Source organism: Eutrigla gurnardus (genome assembly GCF_963514095.1).
Source record: "Eutrigla gurnardus genome assembly, chromosome: 23".
NCBI lineage: Eukaryota > Metazoa > Chordata > Actinopteri > Perciformes > Triglidae > Eutrigla > Eutrigla gurnardus.
In genome coordinates, this window is record NC_139934.1 from 5,591,589 (window position 1) to 5,603,943 (window position 12,355).

The following is a 12,355-nucleotide window of genomic DNA, read 5'->3' on the forward strand; positions in this document are numbered from 1 at the left end:
ATTCTGATCATGCCTATTATTATAATAATTAGAGTAAATGATGACATATTGACCATGGAAATAAAACGGCAAAAAAACCTCAATTAAACACTCTGAATTGACTTTAAATCAAAGTAAAATAAAACAGTTACTGCTCTTCCCTCCACACTCATACCTCTTTGTGCCTGAGGAGCTGACAATGTACATCAATGTAATATTTAATTAGTAAGTTATTGGCTTTTAAGCCCTGTCAGGGCGGCGGCTCACAGGATGGCAATGTAGGTCGGTCGGTCGATTCCACCACTTTGCCCCAGACGGAAATATCTCAACAAATATTGGACGGATTTGCCGTGACATCTGGTTCACACGTTCACCTCAGAATGAATTTTCCTTTAGCACGACAATTTAATCCACAGCAAAAGCCCATTCCCATCCACCATGCCTGTACGTTGCGTTTTGCGCTAATTAGCACATTTGTGTTGCACGAGCTCACAAGCTAAACTAAGGAGAAAGACAGGAAACGTTATGCCTGCTTAGCGTTAGCACGTTAGCGTTAGCTCGTTAGCGTTAGCTCGTTAGCATTGTCATTTTGAGCATTAAGCAACTCACACAGAGCTGCTAGCTTGTCTTGTCTACAGACAAACAGCAGAGCTAGCTATTTTCTTGCTAGTCTTGAAGTCTAGAATTAGGCTATGGCTTCCCTTCTGCAAGTATTCAGGAAAATATAGCTGTATAATAAAGAAGACACAGGGTTCTGCGTACTGTAATTACAACAAGCAGTTTGCTTGTAATCACTTCCTCGTGATGTTTCCTGATGTTGCCGTCCATTCCCTCCCTGCACGGGAAAAACAACTAACAAGATTGTCAGAGAGAATAATGGGGTTGGCACAACAAAATGGCCTCTCATTGGGATATCAGGCTACATGCACTCACAGGATCGCATTGAACTCCTCTAATAACACATAAACAAACACACGCTACTGCACACCGGGCACTCAAACGCATTAAATCTCTTGTTAGTGCATAAACAGGCTTTTACACGCGAACACAAGGGCCCCTCAGACACAAACAAACATCACCACAATAGATTTCATTAAATCCACATCCATGTGTCTATGCGTTGTGTGCTGTTCTGTGTAGCAATTTATAGGATTATTCATTGGGAGTGCACTACATGGACACAGCTGAACTCGAGTGCTGGGCCTTGATTGCACTGTGATTGGGCCGTAAATGTCAAGGACGTTTTTTCATCACCGTGAGTACCGTGAGTTTCAGACCTTTATGCATTCCAGCTCACGTTGTTGTATCAACAGTTATAAAGTCGATGTTGCCTCTGGACAACACAGATTAGCTGTTTTTCTATTTCGATGTCGACCACATGTGCTTGTTCAACCGCTCTCTGTGACGATCAATATATCAACCCAGCCGAGCTGTGGACTCGAGACTTGGACGTGGACTGCTTGAAAATGTTCACCTGCTACACCGTCAAAATCAATTTGGCTTTGCTTTTGAAGAATATAGGGACTCTGACCTGGATTTGAGATGGACATGCCAGGTATTACTTAAACATGCAGAGCTGTATACCTGAGACTTGGACTTGAGGCTTATTAAATCATAAAAATTAGGAGTTGGAAGACTTGTAATGACTAGATTTGACTCAAAAGTCTCACTTCTGCAAGACTTGCATCTTGACAGTTTGCCCACTCTACTCAGACGTGCCTTCACATGACTTGGTTTGGGACCTGAGACTTGAGATGTACTTGTCCTCAAGAACTGTACTGACAAAACTGACTTGACCCTGAATAGTGACTTCACTGAGATCTGACTTGGACTTGATGTGGACTTGTGTTGAGGGATTATAAACATATCCAAAGAAAGATATCTGAAATGAGATGCAGAAGTAAAGACTTGACCATCTTAAGACTTCCATTCTTGCATCTTGACTTTGCTTTTGAAGACTTGTGACTTGACTTAATGACTTATCCAGCTGACACAGCGGTAGACTTGAGAAGTAGCCTCGAGTCAAACACGAACACAAACTTTTTAATAGCCATTCTAGCCATTTTTTTTTATTAACCTAACAAAGTAGCTTTGTAGTTGTTGTTTTATTTCAATTTACGTTAACCATTGAAATTGCATTTTAGTTGTATGGGAATGTACTTTTTTGTCTGAGACAGGTTTGCAGAAAACATCATTTAGAAATGTCATTAAATATGGAGTCTCAAATGGATTTTCAAAAAGCCATTCTCCTTATAATGTCATGTGTTTAATGCCAACCTGTCACCAGTCCCTCTTTTTAAACAACGCTTTAATGTTTCTGCTTTAACACCAGCAGACCTCCTGCTCTTTCGTCAGGCTGTGTTGGCGATGGATGTTGCAGGCTAAATGTAGTCCAGCTTTGTGAGTCACAGAGAGCACAGAGGTACAGCACCAACCAAGGGTTTTCCAATGTATTATTTTTTTTTTTTAGTTGTGAGTCAGAGAGTGTTGGAACAATGCTGGGTGGGTTGGCTGGGTGGGTGGGCTGTTAGAGCAGCTAAATCCCTGATAATGTTCACTCATAGCCGCCCCGCTGGGCTCCGAGGTGACACTGACATCCAACCTACCATTTGTTCGCTCCCTCATCTATACAGGAGGAATTTATAGTTTTATCTGAGGCGGAAATTATATAATTGAGTGAGTTAAATGTCGACTAGTGGAGCGGGAGAAGCAAATTTCCGTTAGCTAATACGACATTGTTTAATTTAGCTAACTGTCATCTTTCATGTACCAGTTAGCTAACGAACTAGCAAGCTATCACTAACCCAAACACACACACACACACACACAACAGAAACAGAAGCAGGCAGGCTAACAGTTAGCATGCTTTCTTGGCTAATGTTAGAGAGTAGTTGCCTTTCACAGGACTGATAAACCGTTGTGGTGTCACACACATAACATAGCCATTGTTGCTAGTTAGCTACCTAGCTAACACACAGAAAACATTTCTACCATGTAAACTTTTGCTGTGGACAAAAAGATAAAAATCACATCATTTTTGTCCACAAAACAGAAATAAAATAATAACAGATGAAACAGAATACACACAATGCATCTCTACAGCAGAGATTTGAAGATGAAAACTCTCTTTTAGCTCTCAAACTTTTATATGACATCAAGCTGAGTTGTCTCCATAACTACCCAGAAAAAAAAATGTTTGTTCAACTAAAACTTTAATCCAGCTACTGAGTAATTTGTCTTATTCTTTTATTTATCCTCTCTGGATGTGATGCAGCCTTGTGGACAGATGAATGAATGAAGCGACGGCGTGATGAGAGGATCTGGGATTAGAGTCCGACTGTGTGTCGAGCAGACTTCTGTCAGCTTTGATCGCCCGGCAGCCGAAAAGCCGGGACTCTGATTTCGTTTGAGCTGCAGGGAAAGACGGACGGACGAGCCATCGGCCACATTTCTGTTGTTGTTTCTGTCGAGGCGAGCCAGTGATGGGGATGGAGGTTCACTATCCTGTCGTGTGACCGATTTAATTAGCCCCCCGCCCCTGTGTCTCTCGTGTCTTTTGGCATGCCTCAGGGAAGATAGAGAGGAACCACGTCGGCTCTGCATAAACATGAAATAAACAAATACTTCAGCACAGGAAAACACTCGTGAAGCCGTTGGAGGAAGACGGAGCTTCCTGCTCGTGCTTTGACTCGCAAACTGACAAGCATAGACATGCAGATTCACAAACAACGCCTTAATTAAACAACATCGGGGGGCTGTGGGATGTATGCAAATGGTAAATCCAGCAGTGAGAAAAGGCTGGCAACGATAGAGAATCCTCTCTATCTATGGAAGAAGGGGATTAAAACCCATAACATATAGCTTTTGTCAGGGTATTTGCTTTAATTTAAGTCGCTCTCTGTGAGATTTTGGGGGTGAACAAAAAAACCCATCCCTCTCTACGTTGGGGCACGATGACAAGACTTCATGAAGCGATTGTTGGAGATTTCCATATTTCCCAAAAGGTGCCAAAATATTCCTCTCGTGTCTTTGTTCACATCACATTTTCCCAATCGCCAACCTAGAATGTGTTACATGCTTGGACTGTACGTAAGAAGAGGACGTCGTCATGGTGATGTCACACATTGGTTTGTGGACTACAGTTTTTAAGACTCTAGTTTCACACTCTAGTGTGAAAACCACAACAACTTCAAGCCTCCAGATCACAAGACAGCAAGTTGTGTCGGCTTTGAAAGTCATGTGGTGCAAACTTGACTTTTGAAGGATCGAGAACACCCTCGCCGCTTCGAAGCATCCCACACTTGCATGTCAGCAAACACATGGCGTACAGGCAAAAACACTCACAACCCCTCGTCTTTATCATCGACCGCGGACCCCGACGCCTCCACCCGTGGGCCCGCGTTGTTCAGCAACACTCCCCATGACCGCCCTCCGCAGTGCACCACTCTCTGACCCCGGTGCCCACACAGGAGCTGTGATCTAAAATAAAACAAAGGCTTTGTTCTCTGCAGAGTGAAGCCCGCTCGATATCGTAAAGGGAGAGACGGAGGGAAAGGAGTGGAAACCTCCCGGGGAAATGTGTGTTTCTGTCACTGAGTGTTAGACATTTGAAGCATGCGTAACGAATACATGTTTGCATGGCGAACTGAGTTTCTGAAAACATATGCATTCCTGTACTGAAGCGTCCAGTGAAGCGTACAGTCGAGGGAGAGCTGTCAGGGTTATGCCTTTATCATTGGCTGGTTGTGGAAACACCTCCACTGGCATTCATTAGGGGCCAAACATCAGGCGAGAAAGCAAGAAAGCAAGCACATATATGGCTGCGTAGGTGTGCAGAGCTACAAAGAGCATAAGAAATGACGCAGACACAAGACGGGAAGAGAACTTCCCTTTCCTCCGAGGCACAAAAATCGTGATTTACCATCTTCGGCATTAGATGTCATTTAAAACTGAATTAACAGAATTAACAGGTCTAATTAAGGAGACAGAAATACAGAAAAGAGTCTTGACAACGATTCACTTTAATTTGGCGTAGAATAATCTTGAGACGTCTCTTGATGTCTACATTTTTCTGTCGGTAGCAAGCTACTTTTTTTTCCTTTAAACTGGGCCCATTTTCTGTGCACTCCTGGGTAATTAAGGGTCTCTTTAAACATGGATGAATGAGATTCAAGCAGTTCTTTGCTCTTTTCAGCAGTGAAATCCAGTAATGAGTCGAGCAACCGCAGCTAAAAATCTACATATTTCTGAGGGCTTCCTGCTGTGTCCTAAAAACTTTTTTCCTTTCCCAGCGACTTTCTTCGCCAAACAACATCAGCAGTCACACCACAAACCGGGTCCTGTGTTGTCTTCAGCCTTAGGGGGCAGAGTGTTCAATTCTTCAGGTCTAAAGTGCCGATGGAAGCCGCCGGCCGCCCACACAGGTGTTTCCACTTCACTGAGCTTGATTAGACCTCGGCTGGCGGCGGCTGATTGACGTCTTTATTCTCTTGTTAGCGCCGACGGAAGGAGCAAGACGGGCTTGACCTTCATTTTTCTTTATTAGCGCGGTCCGTCTGTTGATTGATTTCTGGCTTAAATCCAGCAAAATAAAAGTCTGAAAAAATATTTCTTATAGGTGGGAAGATCATGCATTCAGTTGTGTGTGTGCGTGCGTGAGTATGTGCATCTGTCTGTCTGTCCGCGGCTAATCTCGCTTACTACTGGACCCATTGGCCAAATATTTTTCACACATTTATGACCGTCTGACGACATGAGATTTTCATTCAGCCTTAATCGTGTATCTAAATGACGTTTCATGTAGCGCCACCATCAGGTCACAGTTTCAGTTTTCAAAAAATTAAGTTTACGACAAAATTAATCATGCTAATACACTGAACTAAGATGGTGAACATGATACCTGCATGTTAGCATGTTAGCATGCTGAGTTTAGCATCTTAGCTCGATGAAGCTGATAAAGTAGTTATTATTTTTAAGAATAATACCTATGGGCTTTACTTCAGCACCTTCGTCATTCTGCCTGTAAATATGCTACTTTATACTGTGTATACTGTGTGTACTTTACTTTAAGTTTTTGTTCCTTTTTGCTATAATGAGGTAATGAAAAAGAAGTGGCGACAGGAAATGCAAATATTTAGCCATTCAGAAGAATCAGGGATGCGTTGGTGAAAGTTGCGTTCATCTATATGAGTGGGTTTCTTTTAATGGAAGTATTTTTGTGTATATGTATTACCATATTTTCCCAGTGGGGATTTATATGGTATTTAATGTCTTGTATGTATTTCTACAAACTTTGGGGAATTGCTGTACTGTAAACAGGAAATAAATACCGGAATGACGGGAAACCTTCTGAGACTGCGTGACTGGAGGGAACAATGGCACAATAATGGCAACCGTCCAGTAACAGAAGCCCCCCCTATCATCTATCTTGAGAATGGACGTCTCAGTGTAAATGTTGACTTCTCTAACTACTGCTGGGCTTTAATGCCTCAAACATCATTCAAATTTGGGCTCGCCTGTACGTCACCCTCTCGGGCCACGACGCCTCTCCCCTCAGCCGCTGATGTCACTCAGTGGTCGAGCGTCTCCGGTTTCCTGAGCTCACAAAGCAAATAACGGCCGCTCTGTTGCAGCCCTCCATTCTCCCATCAGCCTTCAGAGACCTGGAGGGTCGCCTCATTATCAGCATCTTCCTCTATTATTACAATCTCACTCATATAATATAATATAATATAATATAATTCTCCATCTCACTTGTTTCCTCACACCCACACTGAAAAAGTTTCTCTTGAATCTCCTGAATTTCACTCCTGCTGCCAAAGATGCGATTAAAAAAACATAATGTTGGCACAGAAAAAAGAAGAGGAATAATCAAAGGGCGACACCAGCAAAGATCAAAGTGTAAATACATGGCCTTTATTTCTCTCACACCATCGCTCAGCTTCTTCCTCCGGATTTCTCCGACACATCCGACTTAAAAAAAAAAGTATGATTCATGTTGTGTGTTTCAAAACACGAAGACTGAAGGTGAGAGGGACTGCAGGGGCTGCCCTCCTCCTCCTCCTCCTCCTCCTCCTCCTCCGTGGCCTCGTTTCAATAATGCAACAGTCCAAAGCATCCATACATCATCCAGAGGACTCGACTACTTCCTGAACTCTCCCCGAGAAAAAGACTCCACAACAAACTTTTCTGAATTTTCACAACAACAAAAAAAAGTCTAAAAAGTTTGGTCATCACTGTGGTTTACACTAAGCAAGCTGCTGGCACAGGTTTAGGGGTCAAAGGTCACCTGAGTCAACAAGTACCGGTTTTGAGAATAACTTTTGCAAACTGTTTGACCTCTGACCTTCTGGGAAAGAGCTGCCGGGCGTCAGGACAACATTCCATTTATGGACATTTAGGACTTGATGGATTATTGTAGAGCCGTTTCTTCTGCATGAAAGTGACTTACATACATTTATTTATGATCATTTATTAATATGTGCAACTGCAAAATATCTCAAAATATCACCCTTTATTAAAGACTTTTAAGTTGACTATTAATGTCTCACCAAGCGAGAGATTTTTTTCACAACCTGGCAACCCAGAAGTTGTTCTTATTAATGACTCATACTCATCTATAAAGCATTATTAATTATTTAGGAATCATTCATTCAGGGAGAACAGCAACAGTGTTTGCTGGTGTTATTCTATTATATTCTCCCCGGTTTTAGTCACGTTTTAATACAAACACAGACTTATTTATGTTTATTGAATGAACACTGACTGGTTGATGCCTAAAGAATGATTTCATACACAGTGTTTCTCTCGTGAGTCTTTTTCTTTGTTGTGAAAAACAGCGAACGCATGAAACGTGATCCTCGGATAAAAGCACTCCGTTATTTGGTTATTGAACAGAGGGACAGAAAGCTGGTGGTGATGGAGGTGGAGGAGGACCAGGGGGGTGGGGCGGGGGGAGTGTAGTCGGTGGTCTTAACCGTCCTCCGTGGCCCCCGAGAGCGGGAGTCATGGATTTAAAAGACAAATGAACGGTTACAAGAGGAGGAGGGAGACGAGGGGAGTAATCTGACCCCTCTCTTGCTTTGCATTCACATTAAAGAACTACTCTCTGCTGCTCCTACACACACACACACACACACTCACACACACACACACTCACACACACACACACACACACACACACACACACACACACACACACACACACACACACACACACACACACACACACACGCACACACACACACACACACTCCCCTGAAAGACAGCTTTCAGAATTGGATTACCAGCTCTGAATGGGGTCGGTTCCCCTCCGCTGGGTTTCGTCTCCATCCCCTGCCGGGACTAGTGGTCCACACACACACACACACACACACACACACACACACACACACACACACACACACCAGGCCTCCTTAATTGGTGGGATGTGCCCTCATTACATGTCCAAATATATGCATGTGCTGCTATTGTCTCTCCCCAAAGACTCCCTCTTTGAATGCGGATTGAAAGAGTGAACCATGCTGTGTGTGTGTGTGTGTGTGTGTGTGTGTGTGTGTGTGTGTAGTGATCTTGATGGCGGTGAACTTGATTCTTAATCTGACCCTATTCTTTGCAGGAGGGGTTCGGAGACAAAGCTGCATTCTGTCTACGGGGACACCCTGAACACACACAGACACACAGACACACACACACACCTGCGTGCAGGTGAGCTCGGTGGGAGTTCGGAGAAAGAGATCCGGTGTCTTGTTATCTGCCGCAGGCTGTTTCTCTCTCCCTGCTTCCCTCTGATAAACGTCTCAGAATAATTACCATAAAATATTCAAGCACAAGAGAGTAAAGTGGGAGAAGCACTTCAACAAAAAACACAATTATCTCCGTCCAGACCACAACGTGGCAGCGAGGGAAACCCAAACACTCCAGGAGCTCATTGCTGGTCATGTAAAATCCACACCAGCTGTTTCATGCTGTAAATATTGGGGTGGAGGAGGGGGGGGGGGAGATAGTGTGGTGCAGCTGCTTTAATATTCCCTTATTTTATCATACAGCTTATAAGAAGCAATGTGTAACTGTTTGTTAGCTTTGATGCATCTAATTAAATGTTGTTTTCGTTCATTATTAAGCAGTGTTTGAAAATTCTGTATTTCAGCTCGAATTATGAGCAAAAAAAGTCTCAAGACATGTAAGTCCATCGTTGTGTTGGTGGTTTGTTGAAATGTGATATATTTTGATGCTCATTTTATCAACTGTATAAGGTAGTAATATGTCAGTGTAATGTTTACCGCTTGTTGTGCTGCCCCCAAGTGGTCAAAAACAATACTGCAGCCACAGAGGTGATTCATAATTATACAAATGGTCATTTTAAGGGCAAAGTGTTCCTTTAAGAAGGAACATGAGTACAGGATATACTGAATTCATCAAGCATAAATACTTTGTTGAAGTCACCACACTCATACTGTCGGTCGGTGCCGGATGGCTAATTATATCTATGAGTTCTATGAGTGTGGAGACGTCTTCCAGCGAGGAAGGAAAGGCATGTAAAGCATGTTTTTGGCCTTCCACTTCCTGTTTGCATCCGTCCGTCCGTCAATCATGCCTTCCTCTCTTCCTTTGAACAGATTCGCTCGCCAGCGGCGGAGGAGGAGGAGGGATTAGTCAGTTAGGTGTGATCGTCACGCCTGTCATCCCTCACTTTACACATCCTCGCTCCCCAACACCATCCTCAATAAATAAAACACACACACACACACACACACACTGTCTACCTGTGAGTCTAGAAGGTGTTTCTGTAGGACGACAGTGACATGCTTATGTAACACACAAAGAGGAGGTGGAGGTGGGGGTGGAGGTGTTCATTTGCATGTACAGAAAAGGAACAGAGGGGTAAATTCCTGTTTTTTTTTGGTGCACATGAACACCTCCGCTGCTCACCTCTTTGTCTGTGTCACTGTGTGTGGGATGGAAATGTGTGAGAGAACAGGAGGGTTTTCACAGCGTGGAGGAACAACAGTGCACTTTGCTCTGTCGTTTCATCTCCTAATGTGCAAAAAAAAATATATATTATATATTCAGGGTCGCCCATAAAGTTGGAATCATTGGTTTTTCCCACACAATCGTCTGTTTATTCCTATTTGAATGCATCAGTAATCACTTTTGACGTGCAGGTGCATTGATTACATTATGTGTCACAGGTGAGATTAATTCACATTGGTATAAAAGACAAGACATGGGCGACCCTGTGAATATATCAAGTGTACCCTCTTCAGCCAACACGTCCATGGAATAAACTATATAACACACTCATCATTTGTGAAGAGCTCCTTCCTGTATTATATTTCATAATCAGCGTAGGTTGCATTTAAGCTTCATTATCACTGTAAAGAGTGCATGAAATAAAAGCATACAAAAGGGTCTCTAAAGATGACAAACGCCCCTGACAGCACCTGCCCGGACTCTGCAGGGACACCTGAACACATCTTCAGGTGTCGGGGGATTTGGATCGTGTGATTTCACGGCTCCGTGGTGACAGTGTGGCGAGCGAGGCGACAGCTGCAGGAGATTTTGGGGGATCAGCTGACGCCTCGGCGTCTGGAAACAGATGTTGGTGTCAGAACATTTTTATGAAGTGTCTGTTCCGGTGGATGGGCTCTGATCTGGGAGTTCTCCCCCGTCCCTCTCCACTCGTTCTCCTTCTGTCTTTCTCTAACACATTCAAATGCAACTTTTAATTACTGACATTTAGGATGAGCGTACAAATATAGATGTTTCCCTGTTTATTGCTCGGTTTTTAGACCATCTGGAACAGCATTGATTAATAAGGAACATAATAGAAATTGAATTAAATTGGTTGATTAAATGTGAAGAAAGTATGATTTGATTGCAGGTTTTACAAACTAATCCAGAAGAAGAACCTTCGTCGTATTAAAGGTGGAACCCGGTTCTCATCATATGAAGCAAATAACAGCCTGGAAAGAAGGAAGTCCACCTTAAAATTTTACACAAAAGTGACACGAGTTTATATAATACATAAAGCTAAATCCTGATCAACTGTTTTCTTGCTCCAATGACTTTGAGGCATTGAAATCTGAGATTTGCAAGACTGTTTTCAACACAATGAGCATTTTTATATTCATTAAAATGAGTTGTATTATATATGAGATATGTTTCTGACTATTAGCCTGTTGTTGCAATGGGGTTAAATGTGTCTTATTCTGCTTTTAAACAATAAAAGACTTGCTCAACTGCGCTGTTATGAAAAATCGGGAGCATTTCGATTGCGTCCCATGGCGACAGCTGAGCCGGCGGCTCTCAGCTAACAGTACTAACAGATCAAACAGCGCCGGAGGGTGCAGCTGCTAAATTAAACATCCGGAGCATTAATACTGCAGCAAACAACCGTGTGTTATGTGAAGACACGGCGGAGGAAAAGTCCTCCCCGTCCGTGTGAACGTTATCTGTGTTTGTCTCTTCCTATTACTTGTTTCTCTGAGAAGCAACACCTCTCCTGCTCACTTCCAAGTGTTTCCCCCGACTGCTAATCAGCCCGGATTCATTGACATCTAATCACAATTAATCAGCCGAGGAGAGGGACCGGACTGAGGAAACGTAGACCACGTCTCGCTGAGACAAACACAATTTCCGAACCACTTTCACAGTCTAATTAACCGGGTCACATTCCTGGTGTATGCTGTCCGCTTGGCAAACACCTGAACGCCAGTCGCACGCTGCTTTCTGACTAGACTGAGGATTAACTGATTATCAGATCCGACCCCCGGCGTAACCCTTCCGGCCCTCGCTCGTCTGGGTCCGTGAGTCCCGGTTCTGGGGCTCAGGGGGACGTGGACAAGGTGTCGGACGGATCCGGGATGAAGGGGAGGCGAACGGACAGACAGGAAGTGGAATAAACAGGGTGTCAGGGACACGACCGAGTCAGCTCTTCTGCGTGCTGTCATGAGTCGCTCTCGCCCCTTGGCATTGTGGGAAATGTGCACATGAGAGTCTGGGCCTCATACATGTGTGATTTTCTCCCTCTCATGTTACTTAATGTTGATTCACAGGTCTTGATGTCCTTCAAAACAGGCTTAAAGTGAAGCCAATGCAGAAGTGGCATTCTTTCTTATGGCCACCAGAGGGCGACTCCTCTCTGCTTGTATAGAAGTCTATGAGAAAATGGTCCTACTTCTCTCTGCTGGCCACCAGGGGGCGAATCCTCTCTGATTGTATAGAAGTCTATGAGAAAACGGTCCTACTTCTCTCTGCTGGCCACCAGGGGGCGACTCCTCTCTGGTTGTATAGAAGTCTATGAGAAAATGGTCCTACTTCTCTCTGCTGGCCACCAGGGGGCGACTCCTCTCTGGTTGTATAGAAGTCTATGAGA